Raw genomic sequence first — 19,237 nt, forward strand, 5'->3', positions numbered from 1 at the left:
CAGATGGCAGGAGTAAAGAGTTTCACAATGTAAAGAATGTTCTAAAAAGCAGAGCTGCAATAAAGGAACAGGGTATCTATGAAGTAGGGACCTCTTCCTTACAGCATTCAGAAGTGAAAAGACCACCCACCAGACATTCCAAAATGATGCATTTTCACATTTCATGAATATATCAATACTTGATCCTAAAATAAGCCTATTAGGGGAAGGCAACATTCAAAATGAGAAGCTTAAAAATTGTTTTATTTGACATGTTTCTAGAGATGGAAGACTTTTTTCACGAACTCTAAAAAAGAAATAATGCTTTTCCTTTTTTAATGAATGCTGCGTTTGTTTTTCTCAAAGAAACAACATATGCACCTTAACTTTAGTACCTTTATCAAGGGATAAGAAGCAACTGTATGCCAGCCTGACATCTAGTTTCAAGAAGAGAGCTGTTTTTATTAGACATTTACATGGCAATGCTATTTGCTCCACCTAAAACTTCCTTCCAAAAAGGCTCCTCCTCATCAGACGTGGAGAGGAGGCTGCTGTAACACTGACTCCTTCCTACTGCAGCCTAGAAAAACTCACTCTTGACATGTACAAAACAATAACTTGTGAGAACTTCAGAGCAGCTGTGTTCAGGCAGAGCCAGGGACTTAGAGCAGCAGCTTGAGAGTAGGTTGAAAAAACAAATTTCATTTTGGGTTGGAAGTGGGAAGAGGAAAGATAAAGGAGATATACAATAACGGTCTCTATTAACATTTAAAAGCCATGGTAAACAAAAATGCTTAAAAGTTACAACACTGAAACTATCACAGGATGTAACCTTTGATCCACAAGTTTAAAATGAGCAGTGTTTATCATTCTCTAGATTTCTGCTAGGTGTTAACACTGAGATAGTGCCCAAGTCAAAGCCATCGCAAATTCTAGGATGGAAGAATAAAACAAGGAACTTTGCTCTCTCTTTGGATATTTTTTTGTGCTGCTGCCAGGCAAACTGTGAAAATGTCTGAATATCCAATAGCAATGCTCTCAATGTGAAATACTGGAACCCAATTAAGTAATTAATGCTAAAAGGTCAGTAATTAATTGGTCTCAATGTGCTGTAGGGGTAACCTCCTGGCCCGGAGGACAAATGGCTGCTGAAAACCAAAGGTTAATACAAAGTAACATACTCTGGTTTCTCCTCATGTAACACCTTTACCGGTATATTTCAGATGTTATTTTGCTTCCAAAAGTAAGAGGAGAAGAAAAGGAATGTAAAAGACAAATCTACGCAATAGCAAAGAAGTCATTAATTAATTGGCTGTATTAGCTCATTATTAAATAATACACAACTATCAAACAAAGGGCAAAGACTTGTCCCTTTTTTGTACAGAATTAAGAACTGGTAAGACTACTTAGTATAGCTGCCAAACTTTTCTTTAGCTTCCTTTCTCACAGACGTGTTACATTTCGCAAGTCTCCACTTACCTTAAAGTATCCTCCATGTTTAAGTACAAATTGTGTTTGATTTCCCCAACCCTTGCCCGCAAGATATCAATATTATGACATATCTTTAGCTTCTGAATCGGAACACAAAGGAAGAAACTGAAAATTTTCCACTTTGCTGAAATACGTGCCCATTTTATTTACACCATTTAAAAAAACATAAGCTAACTAAAACTAACTGCAACCATTCATTTAGTAACTCTTCAAGAATACGAGTGGGTAAGAAACACATTTAACAAAACAAACCAGTTTAGTACATTTTTCTGTGCTTAGAATACCTATAAAGATCTGTCTCTGCAAGAATTACTTATACTACTGAAAAGTTTTTAAACGCAGGAATCAAGTGAGCTTGTGGAGAAAACTCTGCACACCCCTACAAACCTACACTTACTACGACACAACCCTCAAAGATACTAAAACACCCTCTGATAAGTAGAAAACAAACTTTTAAAGTTAGGAAAGCAGCAACGCGGGAATATGGGGAGGAGGTGCCCTGGGTAGTAAACACCCCAGTCACAGAACATAACAAGCAATTCAGAGCAACGTATAACTCCCGATGGAGCTCCAACTTGGCCGCTTAAGTCCCAAGCCCCCATTCCTGAGTTGAGGAAGAGATGAAGCGCAGAACAGGAAGAGAGGGAGAAAGGAAATCTGAGCAGAAGTGATGAAAGTGTTCTATTTTTCTCCTTCTCTACCCCTATCCCAACTTTCTTGCAGGCTGGTCACCAGACTGGGTGCCATATCCACCAAAAGCCCTAAATCCATTTCCCAGGCTTCTTCTGACACCTAGGCTAAACACCTGTATATATCAGCCATCTCCTAACCAAACACCTCCCCTGACCCTTCTGGATTCCCCCATACCCCTCCCAAAGTGATACCTCTTGGCCACTAAGCCCACCCCTATGAAGTCTTCCTAAACTCATTCACTTAATTTTCTCCATATCCATACTTTCTCTCTGATATCATGTCCCTGGGACTCTTTTTTATAATTCAATCGAAATGCCATGCTCTCGCTTCCACTTACTCCTCCCTATCTTCCCAGCAAAACCAAATGCCATGTTTTCACCTACTCATCCCCACCTCCTGCCTATTACCCCTGACTCTTCCAATGCCAAGCCTCTAACCCCACTCTTTGAAGAAGCTCTGGGTCTTCAACCAGTTTAGTACCCCTACCCTTTCTCCATTCCACCCCATTCCAGGCTCCACTAGACTTCCATTCCCTCAGGATTCAACTCCCCTCTCCTTGCCACGCCCTGTGCCCCCCGGGGCTACTTACCCCAAGTTCTCCCCACACTTCAGGCCTCTGGCCCCGCCTTCCCCCCAAAGGAAGGAGGCGGGAGGAAGGAGAGAAGAGGGGCGGCACTCCGCAAGGTAAAGGTGACCTCCCATTAGTGCTCGTCGCCGCCAATCGTAACTTCCTTCTCTCTTATTGGTCGGCGTTGGTCCATGCCCCACCCTCTTCCTCAGACAGGGCCCAGCCACCGCCTCAGCGCCCCCGTCCAACACACACTGGGAGGGGAGACCCCGGCCTGGGACACTGGGACTGGCCAGAGTTGACGGGGAGACTCCCGTCAGATCATGGACTAGTTAATGTTATCTGGACTCACCCGCTGGTAGCTCCGTCGCCTCCCGCCCGCCCGCGCTCGGTCCCACAATCTGTCTCCAGCTCCTTCTTTCCCCCCTAAGCGGAGCAGATACTTTTCTCTCGTCCGGCCAGGCGCGCTCACTTCTCGCGAGATATGGAGAGGAATTGGAGGAAGGGCGAGATCCGCAGGGCCTGAGTCGGAAAGGGGCCGAGGGGCGGGGCTCCGGAAAAAGAAGGGGCTGGACTTTCGGTGGGCAGGGCTAAGGAGGGAGGCTGTAAGAGTTCCTAATCGCTGGTCGCACGTGTTCGGCTGCCGAGTTTAAGGGGAAAAAAAAAGAAAAAGAAGGAAAGGGACTCCTTACAGGTGCCTGTAGTAATAGAGATCCAAACGGTTCTCATACTAGAGAATTAGATTATCTCAAAGTAGCGCACGTTAAAAGCGAGACAAGGTTGTACCTCAGTAAAACTTTTTTTAAAAAGAGCGGGGCGGGGGGGTGGTGGCTTCCCTGGTGGTGCAGTGTTTGCGAGTCCGCCTGCCGATGCAGGGGACGCGGGTTCGTGCCCTGGTCCGGGAAGATCCCACATGCCGCGGAGCGGCTGGGCCCGTGAGCCATGGCCGCTGAGCCTGCGCGTCCGGAGCCTGTGCTCCGCAACGGGAGAGGCCACAACAGTGAGAGAAGAGCGGGGGGGCCGGGGGAATTCCCTGGGAATTCCAGTGGTTAGGACTCCGCGCTTCTACTGCAGGGGGCACGGGTTGCATCCCTGGTCCCAGAACCAAGATCCCGCAAGCCGAGCGGCCCCGCCAAAAAACTTTTTTTTTAATTAAAAAGGTGGGGGAAAAAACCGAGACAGCTACATAAGATGATTCAGTGTTCCAAACAGTCGAATAGTTGCATTTTCTTCTTTGCACTTACAGTAGCATCACTGGCCGTAATGTCTGCTGTGTGTCTGTATATGGGGGTGGGGTGTGGTAAAAGTTCAACCGCGCGAACTGGCGACTCTTTAAAAAATGTGTAGGTTGTTTCTATTGTCCTCCAGAGTTATCACTTCCTTAATGGCAAAGTAGTTTGAAATACCCTTAGCCCTAGAACTGAAGTGCATGTATTGGGAAAAGCGAGCTCCCAAATCTATCATTTTCTTTGAGTATCTTTACAGTGGGGCCAGCAATCCCATTTTACTCAGAGTTGTAATGATCAAATGAAATAATATGTGTGAAACTTCTTTGGAATTAAAAGGCACTATATTTATTACTCAGCAAGTATTTTAACAAATACTTTGGACATACTACGTGCAAAGAACTGTTCTAGGCATGGGGAGAAGAGTAGACAGACCAGATCCCTGCTCTGGTAGAATTTATGTTTTAGTGGGAAGGGGGAGACAGTTAATAAACACAAATATTATATTTCAGTTAGTGAAGAGTGCTGCAGGGTAATGAGACAGAAAGTGACCAAGAGTAGGGAAGCAACTTTACTCCTGGTGTTGAGAGGCCCCTTTGAAGGAATAACGTTTGAACTGTGAGAAGGAGACAGCCTTGGGAAGATTTTGGGTGAAACATCAAATACAAAGACTGTATTTAAAATTTTCTCATATGGTTACAAAGGTGGTAAATTTTATGTTATGTGGTTTTTTATCACAACTAAAAAAAAACTTTTAAAATGTTATTGTAGGGCTTCCCTGGTGGCGCAGTGGTTGAGAGTCCGCCTGCCAATGCAGGGGACACGGATTCGTGCCCCGGTCCGGGAGGATCCCACATGCCGCAGAGCGGCTGGGCCTGTGGGCCATGGCCGCTGAGCCTGCGCGTCCGGAGCCTGTGCTCCGCAACGGGAGAGGCCACAACAGTGAGAGGCCCGTGTACCGCAAAAAAAAAAAAAAAAATGTTATTGTAATTATAAGGAGAGTTGACTCAAAATATTACCTATGGAATTGCTTTTCTCTCAGGTAACTTCCTTTTGCAGCTTTATATTACTCTGCTTTCTGAACTTCCTGCCTAGGATCTCATCTATCCTCATAGCCTCTGAAAGGTAGAAAGAATCCAGGTTATTTCTCCCCAGGTAACAAAGGTGAAACAGAAACATACAATCACTTATGTTCTTGTGAAGCGAATTGAGAAAAGTTGAGAGAAGTCTTGGCTTTCAATCTACTCTCCCCTAAAACAGTTCCTACTTAAAAAAATACAATGATAGAAACAGACCTCAATATATGTGGGAGATTTGTATATAACAGAGGTGGCATTATAAATCAGAGAAGTGATTCCACACATTGTGTTAGACCAATTGACTATTACTCTATACATGCAAAATAATTACTATAATAGACAATGTTCATAGGTCTCACTATGTTCCAGGCACCATTACATGTAAGTGTATTACATGCATTAATTCATTTTTCCCCAAATGTATATCTCCAATCCATATCTCTCCCCTGAACTGCAGACATATCTCCAGCGGCCTACTTAACAGATCCATCTGGATGTCTGACTGGTATTTCAAACTTACCATGTCCAAAACAAATTCTTCCTTTCTCGCCCACATGTGCCCCTTCCCTAATCTTCCCTATCTTAGTAAAAGTTACCTTCTTAGTTCCAGCTGTATTTTTTTTATCGTGATATAATTCACATGCCATGAAATTCATCTTTTTTTTTTTTTTTTTTTTTAATGTCTGCACCGCACGGCTTGTGGGATCTCAGTTCCCTGACCAGGGATTGAACCGGGCCATGGCAGTGAAAGCGCTGAGTCCTAACCACTAGACCACTAGGGAACTCCCCAAATTCATCTTTTTAAAGTGTACATGTAAATCAACTATACTTCAATAATAAATAAAATAGAAATAAAGTGTACAATTCAGTGATTTTTAGTATATTCACAAAGTTATGCAACTATCACCAATATCGAATTCCAGAACGTTTTCATCACCCCCCAAAGAAACCCCATATTCACTAGCAGTCACTCCCAATCTACCCCCACCAAACCCTGGCAACCACAAGTCTATTTTCTGTTTTTGTTGTTTTTTTTGCACGGGCCTCTCACTGTTGTGGCCTCTCCTGTTGCGGAGCACAGGCTCCGGACACGCAGGCTCAGCGGCCATGGCTCACGGGCCCAGCCGCTCCGTGGCATGTGGGACCTTCCCGGACCGGGGCACGAACCGATGTCCCCTGCATCGGCAGGCAGACTCTCAACGACTGCACCGCCAGGGAAGCCCTATTTTATGTTTTTGTGGATTTGCCTATTATAGATATTTTATATAAATGGAATAATATATGTGGCCTTTTGTGGCTTCTTTCACTTACCATAATGTTCAAGGTTCATTCTTGTTGTAACATGTATCAATCAGTAATTTATTCCTTTCATGGCTGAATAATATTCTATTGAATGAATATACCAATTTTTGTTTATCCATTCATCAGTTGATGGACATTTGGGTTATTCCCACTTTTGAGCTGTTATGAGTAATGTGACTCTGAACATCCATTTACAAGTTTGTTTTTTGTTTTATTTTTTAAATTAATTTTTATTGGAGTATGGTTGCTTTACAATGTTGTGTTAGCCTCTACTGCACAACAAAAAGAATGAGCCATACGCATACAGATATCCCCTCCCATTTAGGTTACCACAGCACATTAGGTAGAGTTCCCTGTGCTATACAGTATGTTCCCATGGGTTGTCTATTTTATACATAGTATCAATAATGTATATGTATCAATCCGAGTCTCTCAATTCCTCCCATCCCACCCCTTTCCCCCTTGGTATCCATACATTTGTTCTCTATGTCTGTGTCTCTATTTCTTTTTTTTAATATAAATTTATTTTATTTTATTTATTTTTGGCTGCATTGGGTCTTCGTTGCTGTACGTGGGCTTTCTCCAGTTGCGGCAAGTGGGGGCCACTCTTCGTTGCCGTGCATGGGCTTCTCACTGCAGTGGCTTCTCTTGTTGAGGAGCACGGGCTCTAGGTGCACGGGCTTCAGTAGTTGTGGCACGCGGGCTCAGTATTTGTTGGCTCGTGGGTTCTAGAGCACAGGCTCAGCAGTTGTGGTGCACGGGCTCAGTTGCTCTGCGGCATGTGGGATCCTCCCGGACCAGGGATCAAACCCGTGTCCCCTGCATTGGCAGGCGGATTCTTAACCACTGCACCACCAGGGAAGCCCTGTGTCTCTATTTCTGCTTTGCTATATATCTATACCATTTTTCTAGGTTCCACATATATGCATTATTATACGATATTTGCTTTTCTCTTTCTTACTTACTTCACTCTGTATGACACTCTCTAGGTCCATCCACATCTCTACAAATGACCCAATTTCATTCCTTTTTATGGCTGAGTAATATTCCATTGTATATATGTACCACATCTTTATCCATTCCTCTGTTGGTGGACATTTAGGTTGCTTCCGTGTCCTGGCTAATGTAAATAGTGCTGCTATGAACATTGGGGTGCATGTGTTTTTTTCAATTATGGTTTTCTCTGGGTATATGCCCAGCAGTGGGATTTCTGGGTCATATGGTAGTTCTATTTTTAGTTTTCTAAGGAACCTCCATACTGTTTTCCATAGTGGCTGAATCAATTTACATTCCAACCTACAAGTTTTTACATAGACATTGTTTTCAATTCTCATGATATATACTGAGGAATGGACTTGCTGAGTCATATGGTAAATCTACATTTAACTTTTTGAGAAACTGCCAAACTGTTTTCTGAAGCAGTTGCATTATTTTACTCTTACCAGCAATATATGAAGGTCCCAATTTCTCCACATCCTCACACCAACACTTTTATTGCCCATCTTTCTGATTCTAGCCATCCTAGTGGATGTGAAATGGTATCTCATTGTAGTTTTGATTTACATTTCCCTGATGCCTAGTAATGTTGAACATTGCTTCAGTGGCCATTTATATGTCTTCTTTGGAGAAATGTTTATTCAAATCCTTTACGCATTTTATAATTGGGTTATTTGTTTATAATGATCTAGTTTGCATGAATACCAACTTAATTTCAATAGCATACAAAAGCTTTGCTCTTACATAGCTTTATTTCCTTTCTCCTTTGTGCTGTTGTAATAATTTCTATATTTTCATTGATATTCTCTATTTGTGCTGTTATTGTCATACAAATTACATCTATCCACATTGTATGGAGGTAGGAGATAGATAGGGCCCAGGCTGAACAGCTGCAACTGGTTTCCCTAGGCTGAGCAGCTGTAGCTGGTCTCCTGCTGATGCTTCAAGTTGGGATACCAGTGGGAGCACTGGGCCCTGATTGGGTGCATTCTTGTAGATTTCCTGGCCCAACACATGCTCAGAGAAGGCCCTCAGCCTAGGGGAAGGACAAAAGGAGGGGGAAGATACCAGATGGAATCCATCTTGGCTGAGAGATGGGCACGCACACCAGGACCAAATATGGAGATGATTGGCCAGAGACAACCCAACCCAGAAAACTGCCCCCATATAAGCAATCTAAGCCGCCCCTATGATGCATAATTCACTCCAAGTCCACCCATGTGTTTTTCCACATGTACTATGCTTCTAATAAACACTTTTATCTTTTCTACAATCTTGGTCTCTTTGCTGAATTCTTTCTTAAAAGAAGGCAAGAACTAAGGTCCTTCTTCCAGCTTTTCACCACTGGAGTCAGTATGACCATCAGAATAGACTTATGATAATTGTTTTACACAATTATCTTTCAAATACTATAGGAGAGAAAGAGTTACAAACAAAAATTACATTTATACCACCTTTTACATTATAGTTACCTATGTAGTTACCTTTATTGGTACTCTTTATTTCTTCATGTGGATTAGAGTTACTGTCTAGTGACGTTTCACTTCAGTCTAAAGGACTCCCTTTAATATTTCTTGTAGGACAGGCATGCTAGTGATGAATTCTCATTTTTGTTTATTTGGGTATGTCAATTTCTCATTCAATTTTTTGAAGGATAGCTTTGCTGGCTATAAAATTTTTGTTTGACAGTCTTTTTCTTCTAGTATTTTGAACGTCCCCCTACTACCTCTGGCTTCCATGGTTTCTGATGAGAAATTGTATTGAGGGTCCCTTGTATGTGGTAAGTCACTCCTCTCCTGATGCTTTCAAGATTCACTCCTTTTTATTTTTTAATATTTATTTATTTACTTACTTACTTTGGCCACGCCAGGTCTTAGTTGAGGCACACGGGATCTTTAGTGGCGGCATGCAGGATCTTTTACTTGCGGCATGCAGGCTCATAGTTGTGGCATGCGAGCTTCTTCATTGTGGCATGCAGACTTCTTAGTTGTGGCATGCGGACTTCTTAGTTTCAGCATGCAAACTCTTAGTTGTGGCATGCATGCGGAATCTAGTTCCCTGACTAGGGATTGAACCTGGGCTGACTGCATTGGGAGCATGGAGTCTTACCCACTGGACCACCAGGGAAGTCCCTTAATATTCACTCTTAGGGACTTCTCTGGTGGTCCAGTGGTTAAGAATCGGCCTTCCAATACAGGGGATGCATGTTCAACCCCTGTTTGGGGAACTAAGATCCCACATGCTGTGGGGCAACTAAGCCCACGTGTTCTAGAGCCTCAGCACCACAACTAGAGAGCCCGCATGCCACAACTACTGAGCCCACACACCACAATGAAAAGATCCCACATGCCGCAACTAAGACCTGATGCAGCCAAATAAATAAATATTTTTTTAAAGGATTCACTCTTAATTTTTGTCTTTTGACAATGTGGTTATGACATGTGTAAGTATGGATCTCTTTGAACTTCTCCTTCTTGGAGTCTGTTGAATTCTTGGATTTGTAGATTAAGATTTTTCATCAAATTTGGGAAGTTTTTGGTCATCATTTCTTCAAATATTTTTTCTGTAACTTTCCTCTTCTCTCCTCCTGTGATACACTTGTTAGCATATCACGGGTCATTTTTCTTCATTCTCTTTTCTTATTCCTCAGATTGAATCATTTCAATTGACCTGACTTCAAATTCACTGTTTCTCTCTTCTGTTTGCTCAAATCTGCTGTTGAGCCCTTCCAGTGAATTTTTCATTTTCGTTATTGCATTTTTAAATACCAGAATTTCTATTTGGCTCTTTAAAAAATAATTTCTATGTTTTCATTGATATTCTCTATTTGGTCAGACATTCTCTTTCATTTAGTTCTATACACATAGTTTCTTTTTGTTCTTTGAATATATACATATATATATGTATATATATATACATATATATATATTTTGGTACGCGGGCCTCTCACTGCTGTGGCCTCTCCCGTTGTGGAGCACAGGCTCCGGACGCGCAGGCTCAGCGGCCATGGCTCACAGGCCCAGCCGCTCCGCGGCATGTGCGATCTTCCCGGACCGGGGCACAAACCCGTGTCCCCTACATCAGCAGGCGGACTCTCAACCACTGCGCCACCAGGGAAGCCCTGAATATATTTTATTTATCTATTTTTAATTGAGGTAACGTTGGTTTATAACATTATATAAGTTTCATGTGTACAACATTATATTTTGACTTCTTTATACACTACAGCGTGCTCACCACCAAAAGTTTAGTTTCCAACTGTCACCATAGAGTTGACCCCCTTTACCCATTTTGCCCTCCCTCCCCCCCACCCCCACCTCTGTTAACCACTACTCTGTTCTCTGTATCTATATGTTTGTTTTTGTTTGGTTTGTTCGTTTATTTTTGTTTTGTTTTGTTCTTTATATTCCACATGTGAGTGAAATCATATGGTATTTGTCTTTCACCATCTGTCTTATTTTACTTAGCATAATACCCTCAAGGTTCATTCATGTTGTTGCATTTGTCAGATTTCATCTTTTTTTAAGGTTGAGTAGTGTTCTGCTGTGTGTGTGTGTGTGTGTGTGTGTATGTGTGTATCACATGTTCTTTATCTGTTTTTTGAATATATTTAAAACGGCTTATTGAAAGCCTTTGTCTAATAAGTCCATTATCTGATCTTTCTCAAAGATAGTTTCTACTGACTACTTTTTTTTATTTGTATGATCTGTATTTTCTTGTTTCTTTGAATATCTCATAATTTTATGTTGAAAACTGGACATTTAAAATAGTATAATGTGTCAACGATAAAAATCAGATTCTCCCCCTCACCCGAGGTCTCATTTGATGCTGTTTCATGTTGTTGTTGGTGTTTATTTGGTGGCTTTTCTGAAATAATTCTACAAATTCTGTATTCTTTGTCATGTATCCTCTGAGATCTCTGCAGAGTTAGCCTAGCAGTCAGGTAATTAGCTGACAGATTTTCTTAAATGCCTGGAACCAATATGTCTTTACCAAGGGACTCCAAATTCATATTGGGGTATGTCTTCAACACTCAGCCAGGCAGTTCACAACTCTGCCTTAGGCTTCACTTCCTGCTTATGCAGAGCCTCAAGTTTAGTCAATGGTGAGAGTTTAAGTGCTTCTAAGTTCTTCCCTGACCATGCACCCAGCCTTAGGAATGTGCATGGCCTTCTAGATTCCCAGGAACATGTCAGAACATTCCAAAGCCCCAGTGGACATTGTAATCCCCAGATTTTCCTTTTATATTTTTTGGTCAGCCTATTTTTTTTTACCCCAACTGCTATCTACAACCACAGCAGCTGCAATGTTGAAAAATTGCCTCTCATTATTTTAAACAAATGCTTCCAGGGAAAAGGCTGTTTGCATGAGGCAAGCTCTGAGTCAGATCAAATAAAGATAGCCTGGAGTGGATCTTCTAGGGAACCACCAGATAGGTCAAATAATGACAATTCTCTGAAGATGAGGCTTTAAAGGAGCTCCAACTGCATTCTGCCCCATCCATGGCCCTAAAGGGCTGCTGGTTTTCACCGTGATTGCAGGATTTTGGTTTTCAAGGTTACCATGGAGCTGGAGAGAGGGGAAGATGGGAATAGGACAAATTAAAATGCCACATAATTCACTGTTCTTACTGAGATTCAGCCATTTTTCTTGCATAAACACTCCCTTTGTTGTTGCAAACCTTTGGTTAATTTCCAACGTTTTAAAAAAGCTGATCCTGCCAATTGTGCCAGTGTTCTCATTGCTTTTATGGAAGAGTAGATTTTTGGAGGTTCTTAATCCACCATTTTTGCTGATGTCATTTCTTCCAATTGTTTTTCAGCCAAATCCTTTAGAGTCATCCTTGATGACTGTCTCAAACATCCTATATCAGATAATCCTGTAGAGGCAGAAAATCCTCTACTTTCAAAATATATCCAGGATCCCACCACCTTCTTCTGTCTTCTCACTCATTGTTTTCCAACAACACCACCTCCTCACTTTTTCTTAGACTGCCAAGCATGAGCCTGCATTTTTTACCAGGTATGCACATTCCCTTACTTCCTTCAAATCATTGCTCAAATGACATCTCCTCAGAAATGCTCCCTGACCACTCTACACCTCATACCCCATCACTCTATCCTCCTCATCTTGCTTCATTTTTTCTTAGCACTTACCTGACACATTATATTATGTTTAATAATATTTATTGTTTGCTCCCATTAGGATGTAAGCTCATGAAGTTAGAGGCTTCGTTACTGAGTTGATTGTTGTATCTTTAGTGCCTAGAACAGTACCTGGCTCACGTTGGCAATCAATAAATTCTGGTTGAAAGTATGTCATTATCTTTCATTTGCTCCTCCAGATCCACTCTCCCCCTTCTTCCCAGTCTCTAGTATGGACATCAGTGGACTCCTGTGCACTCTGGCTTCAGCCCATGCAGAACCCCAGTACGAGTTTGGAGAAGGAAGGACAGCGAAGTCAGAGTATTTATTCCCCAGGCTCTTCCCTGCGAAATTGCCTCAGATTTACCCTATCCCTAGATCTAAGATCACTATGTTTCCAATAACCACTACCTACCGTACTCCTCCCTTTTGGCCTCAGTGTTATAACAGCTTCTTTGCTCTTACTACCCTCAGGATATTGTAATACCCCTTAAGGTTCCCCTTTACCTATCCATATCTCTGTAAATAAACCCATCTCATATCATCCTAATTTAAGATGTTTCTTTGGGTCCCTGCCTCATATAGATGAATAATCCTAAGAACAACTCTATGAAGTAGACATTATTACCATCCCCATTTTACGGATGAGAACTCTGAGGCCCAGAAAGATTAAGAAACTTGTCCAAGATTACATAGCTAGTAGGTAACAGAGCCAGAATTTACTTTAGAAAAAAATGTGGAAGTATATTTTTATGACAACATGATAGGGAAGGAATCCTAAACAAAACTAAAAAAGCATACCCAGAAAAGAGAAGACTAAAAAAACTTAAATTCTCTATATCAAAATATACCATAAACAAAGTGAAGAGATAAATCACCGACTAGAAGATATTTGCACTCCACACAAAGGATTAGCATATAGAACATGTAAAGAACTCCTAGAAATTAATTTTTTAAAAAGCATACACAGAGGCTTCCCTGGTGGCGCAGTGGTTAAAAATCCACCTGCCAACACAGGGGACACGGGTTCAAGCCCTGGTCCGTGAAGATCCCACATGCCAGGGAGCAACTAAGCCCGTGCGCCACAACTACTGAGCCTGTGCTCTAGAGCCCCCGAGCCACAACTACTGAAGCCTGCCCGCCCAGAGCCTGTGCTCCGCAACAAGAGAAGCCACCACAATGAAAAGCCTGCGCACCACAACAAAGAGTAGCCCCCGCTCTCAGCAACTAGAGAAAACCTGCGTGCAGCAGCGAAGACCCAATAAATGAATAAATAAATAAATTTGTTTTAAAAAAAGCATAAACAACACAGTAGAAAAATAGGCTGGGCAAAGGATAAGAAGGTGGTCACTCCAATTGTAGCTGCAGTAGGAGATGTAGTTTCATTGCCTGAGCAAATTAATATGTGCCCTGGTACCTACTATGCAGCTACTGATCTGGCAAATACCTTTTTCTCTATCCCTGTCAACAGGGCCTGCCAGAAGCTCTTTGCTTTAAGCTGGCAAGGCCAGCGATACACCTTCACTATGCTACCTCAGGGGTATATCAACTCTCCAGCCCTATGTAATAATTTAGTTTGCAGGGATCTTTTTTTTTAAATTATTTATTTTAGGCTGCGTTGGGTCTTCGTTTTTGCGCGCAGGCTTTCTCTAGTTGCGGGAGCAGGGGCTACTATTTGTTGCGGTGTGCGGGCTTTTCATTGCAGTGGCTTCTCTTGTTGCGGAGCACGGGCTCTAGGCATGCGGGCTTCAGTAGTTGTGGCTCACGGGCTCTAGAGCGCAGGCTCAGTAGTTGGCGCCCGGGTTTTGTTGCTTTGCGGAATGTGGGATCTTCCTGGACCAGGGCTCGAACCTGTGTCCCCTGCACTGGCAGGCAGATTCTTAACCACTGTGCCACCAGGGAAGTCCCAGTTTGCAGGGATCTTGATTGTCATTCGTTTCCATAAGATACCACACTGGTTCACTACATCAGTGACATGAGGCTTATTTGGCCTAGTGAGCAGGAGGTAGCAACTACACTAGACCAATTGGTAAGACATTTGCATGCCAGAGGATAGGAAATAAATCTGACAATTCAGGGGTCTTCTACTTCAGTGAAATTTCTAGGGGTCCAGTGGTGTGGGGCATATCAAGATATCCCTGCCAAGGTGAAGGATAAATTGTTGCATCTGGCCCCTCCTACAACAAACAAATAGGCACAGTGCCTAGTGGGCCTCTTTGAATTTTGGAGACAACATATTCCTCCTTTGGGTGTGTTCCATTGGCCCATTTACTAAATGACTCAGAAAGCTGCTAGTTTGGAGGGGGGACGAGAGAAGGCTCTGCAACAGGTCTTGTGCAAGCTGCTCTCCTACTTGGCCACATGATCCAGCAGATCCAATGGTGCTTAAAGTGTCAGTGGCAGATATGTTCTTTGGAGCTTTTGGCAGGCTTCTGTTGGTGAATTGTGGCATAGGACCTTAGAATTTTGGAGGAAAGCCCTGCAGATTACTACTCTCCTTTTGAGAAACAGCTCTTGGTCTGCAACTGGGCCTTACTAGAGACTGAATCCTTAACAGTGAGCAACGAAGTTACCATGCAACCTCAGCTGCCCATCATCATGAACTGGGTGTTATCTGGCCCACTAAGTCATAAAGTTGTTTGTGCACAGCAGTACTCTATCATCAAACAGAAGTAGTATATATGAACGAGATCGGGCTTGAGCAGGCCCCGAAGGCACAGTGAGTTATGTGAAGATGTGGCCCAAATGCCCATGATCCCCACTCCTGCTACACTGCCGTTTCTCTCCCAGCCTGAACCTATGGCTTCATGCAGAGTACCCTGTGATCACTTGACAAAGGAAGAGACTTGGGCCTCATTTACAGATAGTTCTGCGTGATGTGCAGGTACCACGCTGCAGTAGACAGTTGCAGTACTACAGCCCCTTTCTGGGACATTCCTGAAGGACACTGGTGAAGGGAAATCCTCCCAGTGGGCAGAACTCCAAGCAGTGCATCTGGTTGTTCACTTTGCTTGGAAGGAGAAATGGCCAGGCATGTGATTATATACTAATTTATGGGCTGTGGTTAATGGTTAATGGTTTCGCTGGATGGTCAGGGACTCAGAAGGAACATGAGTGGAAAATTGGGGACAAGGAAATTTGGGGAAGAAGTATGTATACAGGGAATTCCTTGGTGGTCCAGTGGTTAGGACTCAGCGCTTTCACTGCCGTGGGCCCAAGTTCGATCCTTGGTCGGGAACTAAAGATCCTGAAAGCTGTGTGGCTTAAAAAATTAAAAAAGAAAAAAAAATAAGTATGTATACAGACTTCTCTGGATGGGCAGAAAAAGTGAAAATATTTGTGTACCTTGTGAAGGCTTACCAAAGGATGACCTCAGCAGAGGAAGATTTTAATAATTCTGTGGATACCAGACAGCCTCTTTCCTCAGCTCCTCCTGTAATCACTCAATGGGCTTGTGAACAAAGTGGCCATGGTGGCAGGGATGGAGGTTATGCATGGGTTCAGCAACACGGACTTCCATTCACCAAAGCCAACCTGACTACAGCCACTGCAGAGAGCTCACTGTGGCACCATTCCTGAGGGTGATCAGCCAGATACCTGGTGGCTGGTTGATTACACTGGACCACTTTCATCATGGAAGGGGCAGCATTTTGTTCTTACTGGAATAGACACTTAACTCTGGTTATGAACTTTCCTTCCCTGCCCACGATGCTTCTGCCCAAACTATCATTCATGGATTTACAGAATGCCTAATCCACTGTCATGGGATTCCACACATTATTGCTTCTGATCAAGGAACTCATTTCACAGCAAAAGAAGTGCAGCAGTGGGCTCATGCTCATGGAATTCACTGGTCTTACCATGTTCCCTACCATCTGGAAGCAGCTGGTTTGATAGAACAGTTGAACGACTTTTGGAGACCCACTTATAGTCTGCTAGGTGGCAATATCTGATTATTTTTACTAATGTATAAGTACAATTGATTTTTGCATGTTGATCTTGTATCCTATAACCTTGCTAAACTCTTAAGTCTAGTGACTTTTTGGTAGATTCCATAGGATTTTCTATATAAGTAACATGTTACCTATGCAGAAGGACAGTTTACTTCTTCCTTTCTAAAATATATGCTTTTCTTTCTTTATGCACTGACTAGAATCTTGAATACAATGTTGAATATAAGTGGTGAGAGCAGACATCTCTATAATTCTCGGTGCATTTCTATGTTTCAAATGATTCACACTTAAAAATTTGTAATTCAGGTCTTCCCTGGTGGCGCAGCGGTTGAGAGTCCGCCTGCCGATGCAGGGGATGCGGGTTCATGCCCCGGTCCTGGAGGATCCCACATGCCGTGGAGCGGCTGGGCCTGTGAGCCATGGCCGCTGAGCCTGCGCATCCGGAGCCTGTGCTCTGCAACGGGAGAGGCCACAACAGCGAGAGGCCCTCGTACGGCAAAAAAAAAAAAAAATTTGTAATTCATGTCAAAATTAAAGGAGAAATACAAGAAAAGTACAGATAGGGACTTCCCTGGCAGTCCAGTGGTTAAGACTCTGCGCTTCTACTGCAGAGGGTGCTGGTTCAATCCCTGGTTGGGGAACGAAGATCCCGCAAGCTGTGCAGTGCGGCCAAAAATTAAAAAATAAAAAAAGAAGAAGAAGAGTACAAATAACTTTTTTCCCCCTGAACAATTTACAAAAGGAAAACCATTTACCATTAGCTCTGAATACTTTAGGGTATGATTCCTACCGAGTAGAGCATTCTCCTACAGAACCACGAGAGAGCCATCAGAATCAGGAAATTGATATTTGATACACTACTACCATATAACCCACATACCCTGTTCAAGTTTTGCCAGTTGTCCAAAACATATCCCTCAGTGCAAAAGGATCCAGCTGAGGGTCACATGTTGCATTTAGTTGTCATATTGCTTTATTCTCCCTCAGTATGGAACGTGTCTTTGTCTTGGTCTTTTTTTGATTTTCATGACCTTGACATTTTTGAAGATTACAGGCCAGTTTTTTGTAGAATGTTCCTCAATCAGGTATGCCTGATATTTCCTCATGATTCGACTCAGATTATGCATTTTGTCAGGAATTACTATGGAAGTGATGCTGTTCTAATTGCACTCTATCAGCCTGTATATTATTTTGATTTGTCCCATTAATGGTAACGCTAGTAACGTTCATCCCTTGATTATGGTGATGTCTTCCAGGTTTCTCCACTGTAAGATTATTCTTTTTCCTTTTGTAATTAATGAGTATTTTGTGGGAAAGTACTTTGAGAATATGGAAATATCCTACTCCTCATCAAATTTTCACCCATTTGGTTTAGTATTCATTGATGTTTTGTGGCTTAATTATTACCGATGGCTTCTAAATGGCATTTTCTAATCCCATCATTCCTTCTACATTAATTAGTTGTCTTTTACTGAGAAAACCTTTTTCTTCTTCCCACTGATTTATTTAAAATTTAAAATTTTATTTATTTATTTTTGGCTGCATTGGGTCTTCGTTGCTGCGTGCGGGGTTTCTCTAGTTGTGGTGAGCGGGGGCTACTCTTCGTTGTGGTGCGTGGGCTTCTCATTGTGGTGGCTTCTCTTGTTGCCGAGCACAGGCTCTAGGCACACGGGCTTCAGTAGTTGTGGCTCACGGGCTCAGTAGTTGTGGCTCGTGGGCTCTAGAGCGCAGGCTCAGTAGTTGTGACGCACGGGCTTAGTTGCTCCGCAGCATGTGGGATCTTCCTGGACCAGGGCTCAAACCCGTGTCCCCTGCATTGGCAGGCAGATTCTTAACCACTGAGCCACCAGGGAAGCCTCCCACTTATTTATTAATTATTACAATCAGAATGACTCATAGATTCCTGTTTTATTCAGTGGATTATAATCTTTTATTGTTATTATTTAGTTTGATGTTCAAATTGTCACAGATTTGGCCAATGGGAGCCCCTTCAAGCTCTTTTTTTGTTTTTTTAATTGGAGTATAGTTGGTTTAAAGCTGTCTTTTATATCCTTTTAAAATGATGTCTCCATCAGTTTTTGGAAGTATAATTGACTTACAATATTATATTAGAGGTGTGCAACAGTGATTTGATATTTTTATATATTACAAAATGATCACCATGATAAGTCTGCTTACCTCTGTCACCATACAGAGTTATTACAGTATTATTGACTGTATTCCCTATGCTGTGCACTACATCCGTGACTTATTTTATAATTGACATGTCCCCATCATTATTTGAGCATTCCACACTTTGTCCTGGCACAACCATATATTTCAGGTTCATCTTGTACTTTCCCCTCCCCAGCCCCTGAATCAGCCCTTTTCCCATGAAGCAATGGTTCTTTTCATTGGAGAATTGCTATTTAGAAACCATAGATCAATGCTATGGGGTGTCACTATTCCCAGGTCCTCTCAGTGAACCGAAGTAGGGGGAAAGTGTGTTTGTGTGTATATATATCTATATCTATATATTATAGATATAGATATATACATTTTACCCTGATACCTCTAATTCTAACCTAATGTTACAGGGTTCATTCTGATTTTCTTGTTTTCCACATTTGAGACCCTTATCTGGCAGAAGAAACCTGGCTCCCTTTATCTTCAATATATTTATTTATTTGACCAATCCCATTTGTGTATAGCCAGTCTTCTGCTGCTGTTGCTTCCCATCATTCCTCCTACCACGGATGCTTGCTTGAGCTCCAACACCCCATGCCAGGCTCCCAAAATGGATTCCACACAGGGAATCAGAACCCTC

At 42.4% G+C, this 19,237-nt stretch overlaps 1 protein-coding gene across 1 annotated transcript in view; it reads right to left on the reverse strand.

The window, feature by feature from the left end:
• LOC307060666 (cyclic AMP-dependent transcription factor ATF-7) overlaps nt 1-3,172 on the reverse strand; it is a 97,248-nt gene extending 94,076 nt beyond the window's left edge. Inside the window, exon 1 of the mRNA XM_079715308.1 lies at nt 3,084-3,172. The gene's annotated coding sequence lies outside the window, so the exon portion shown is untranslated. The remainder of the gene's footprint in view (nt 1-3,083) is intronic.
• Nucleotides 3,173-19,237: the final 16,065 nt, after the last annotated feature.

The sequence above is a fragment of the Hyperoodon ampullatus genome (assembly GCF_949752795.1).
Source record: "Hyperoodon ampullatus genome assembly, chromosome: 11".
In the NCBI taxonomy this organism is placed as follows: Eukaryota; Metazoa; Chordata; class Mammalia; order Artiodactyla; family Ziphiidae; genus Hyperoodon; species Hyperoodon ampullatus.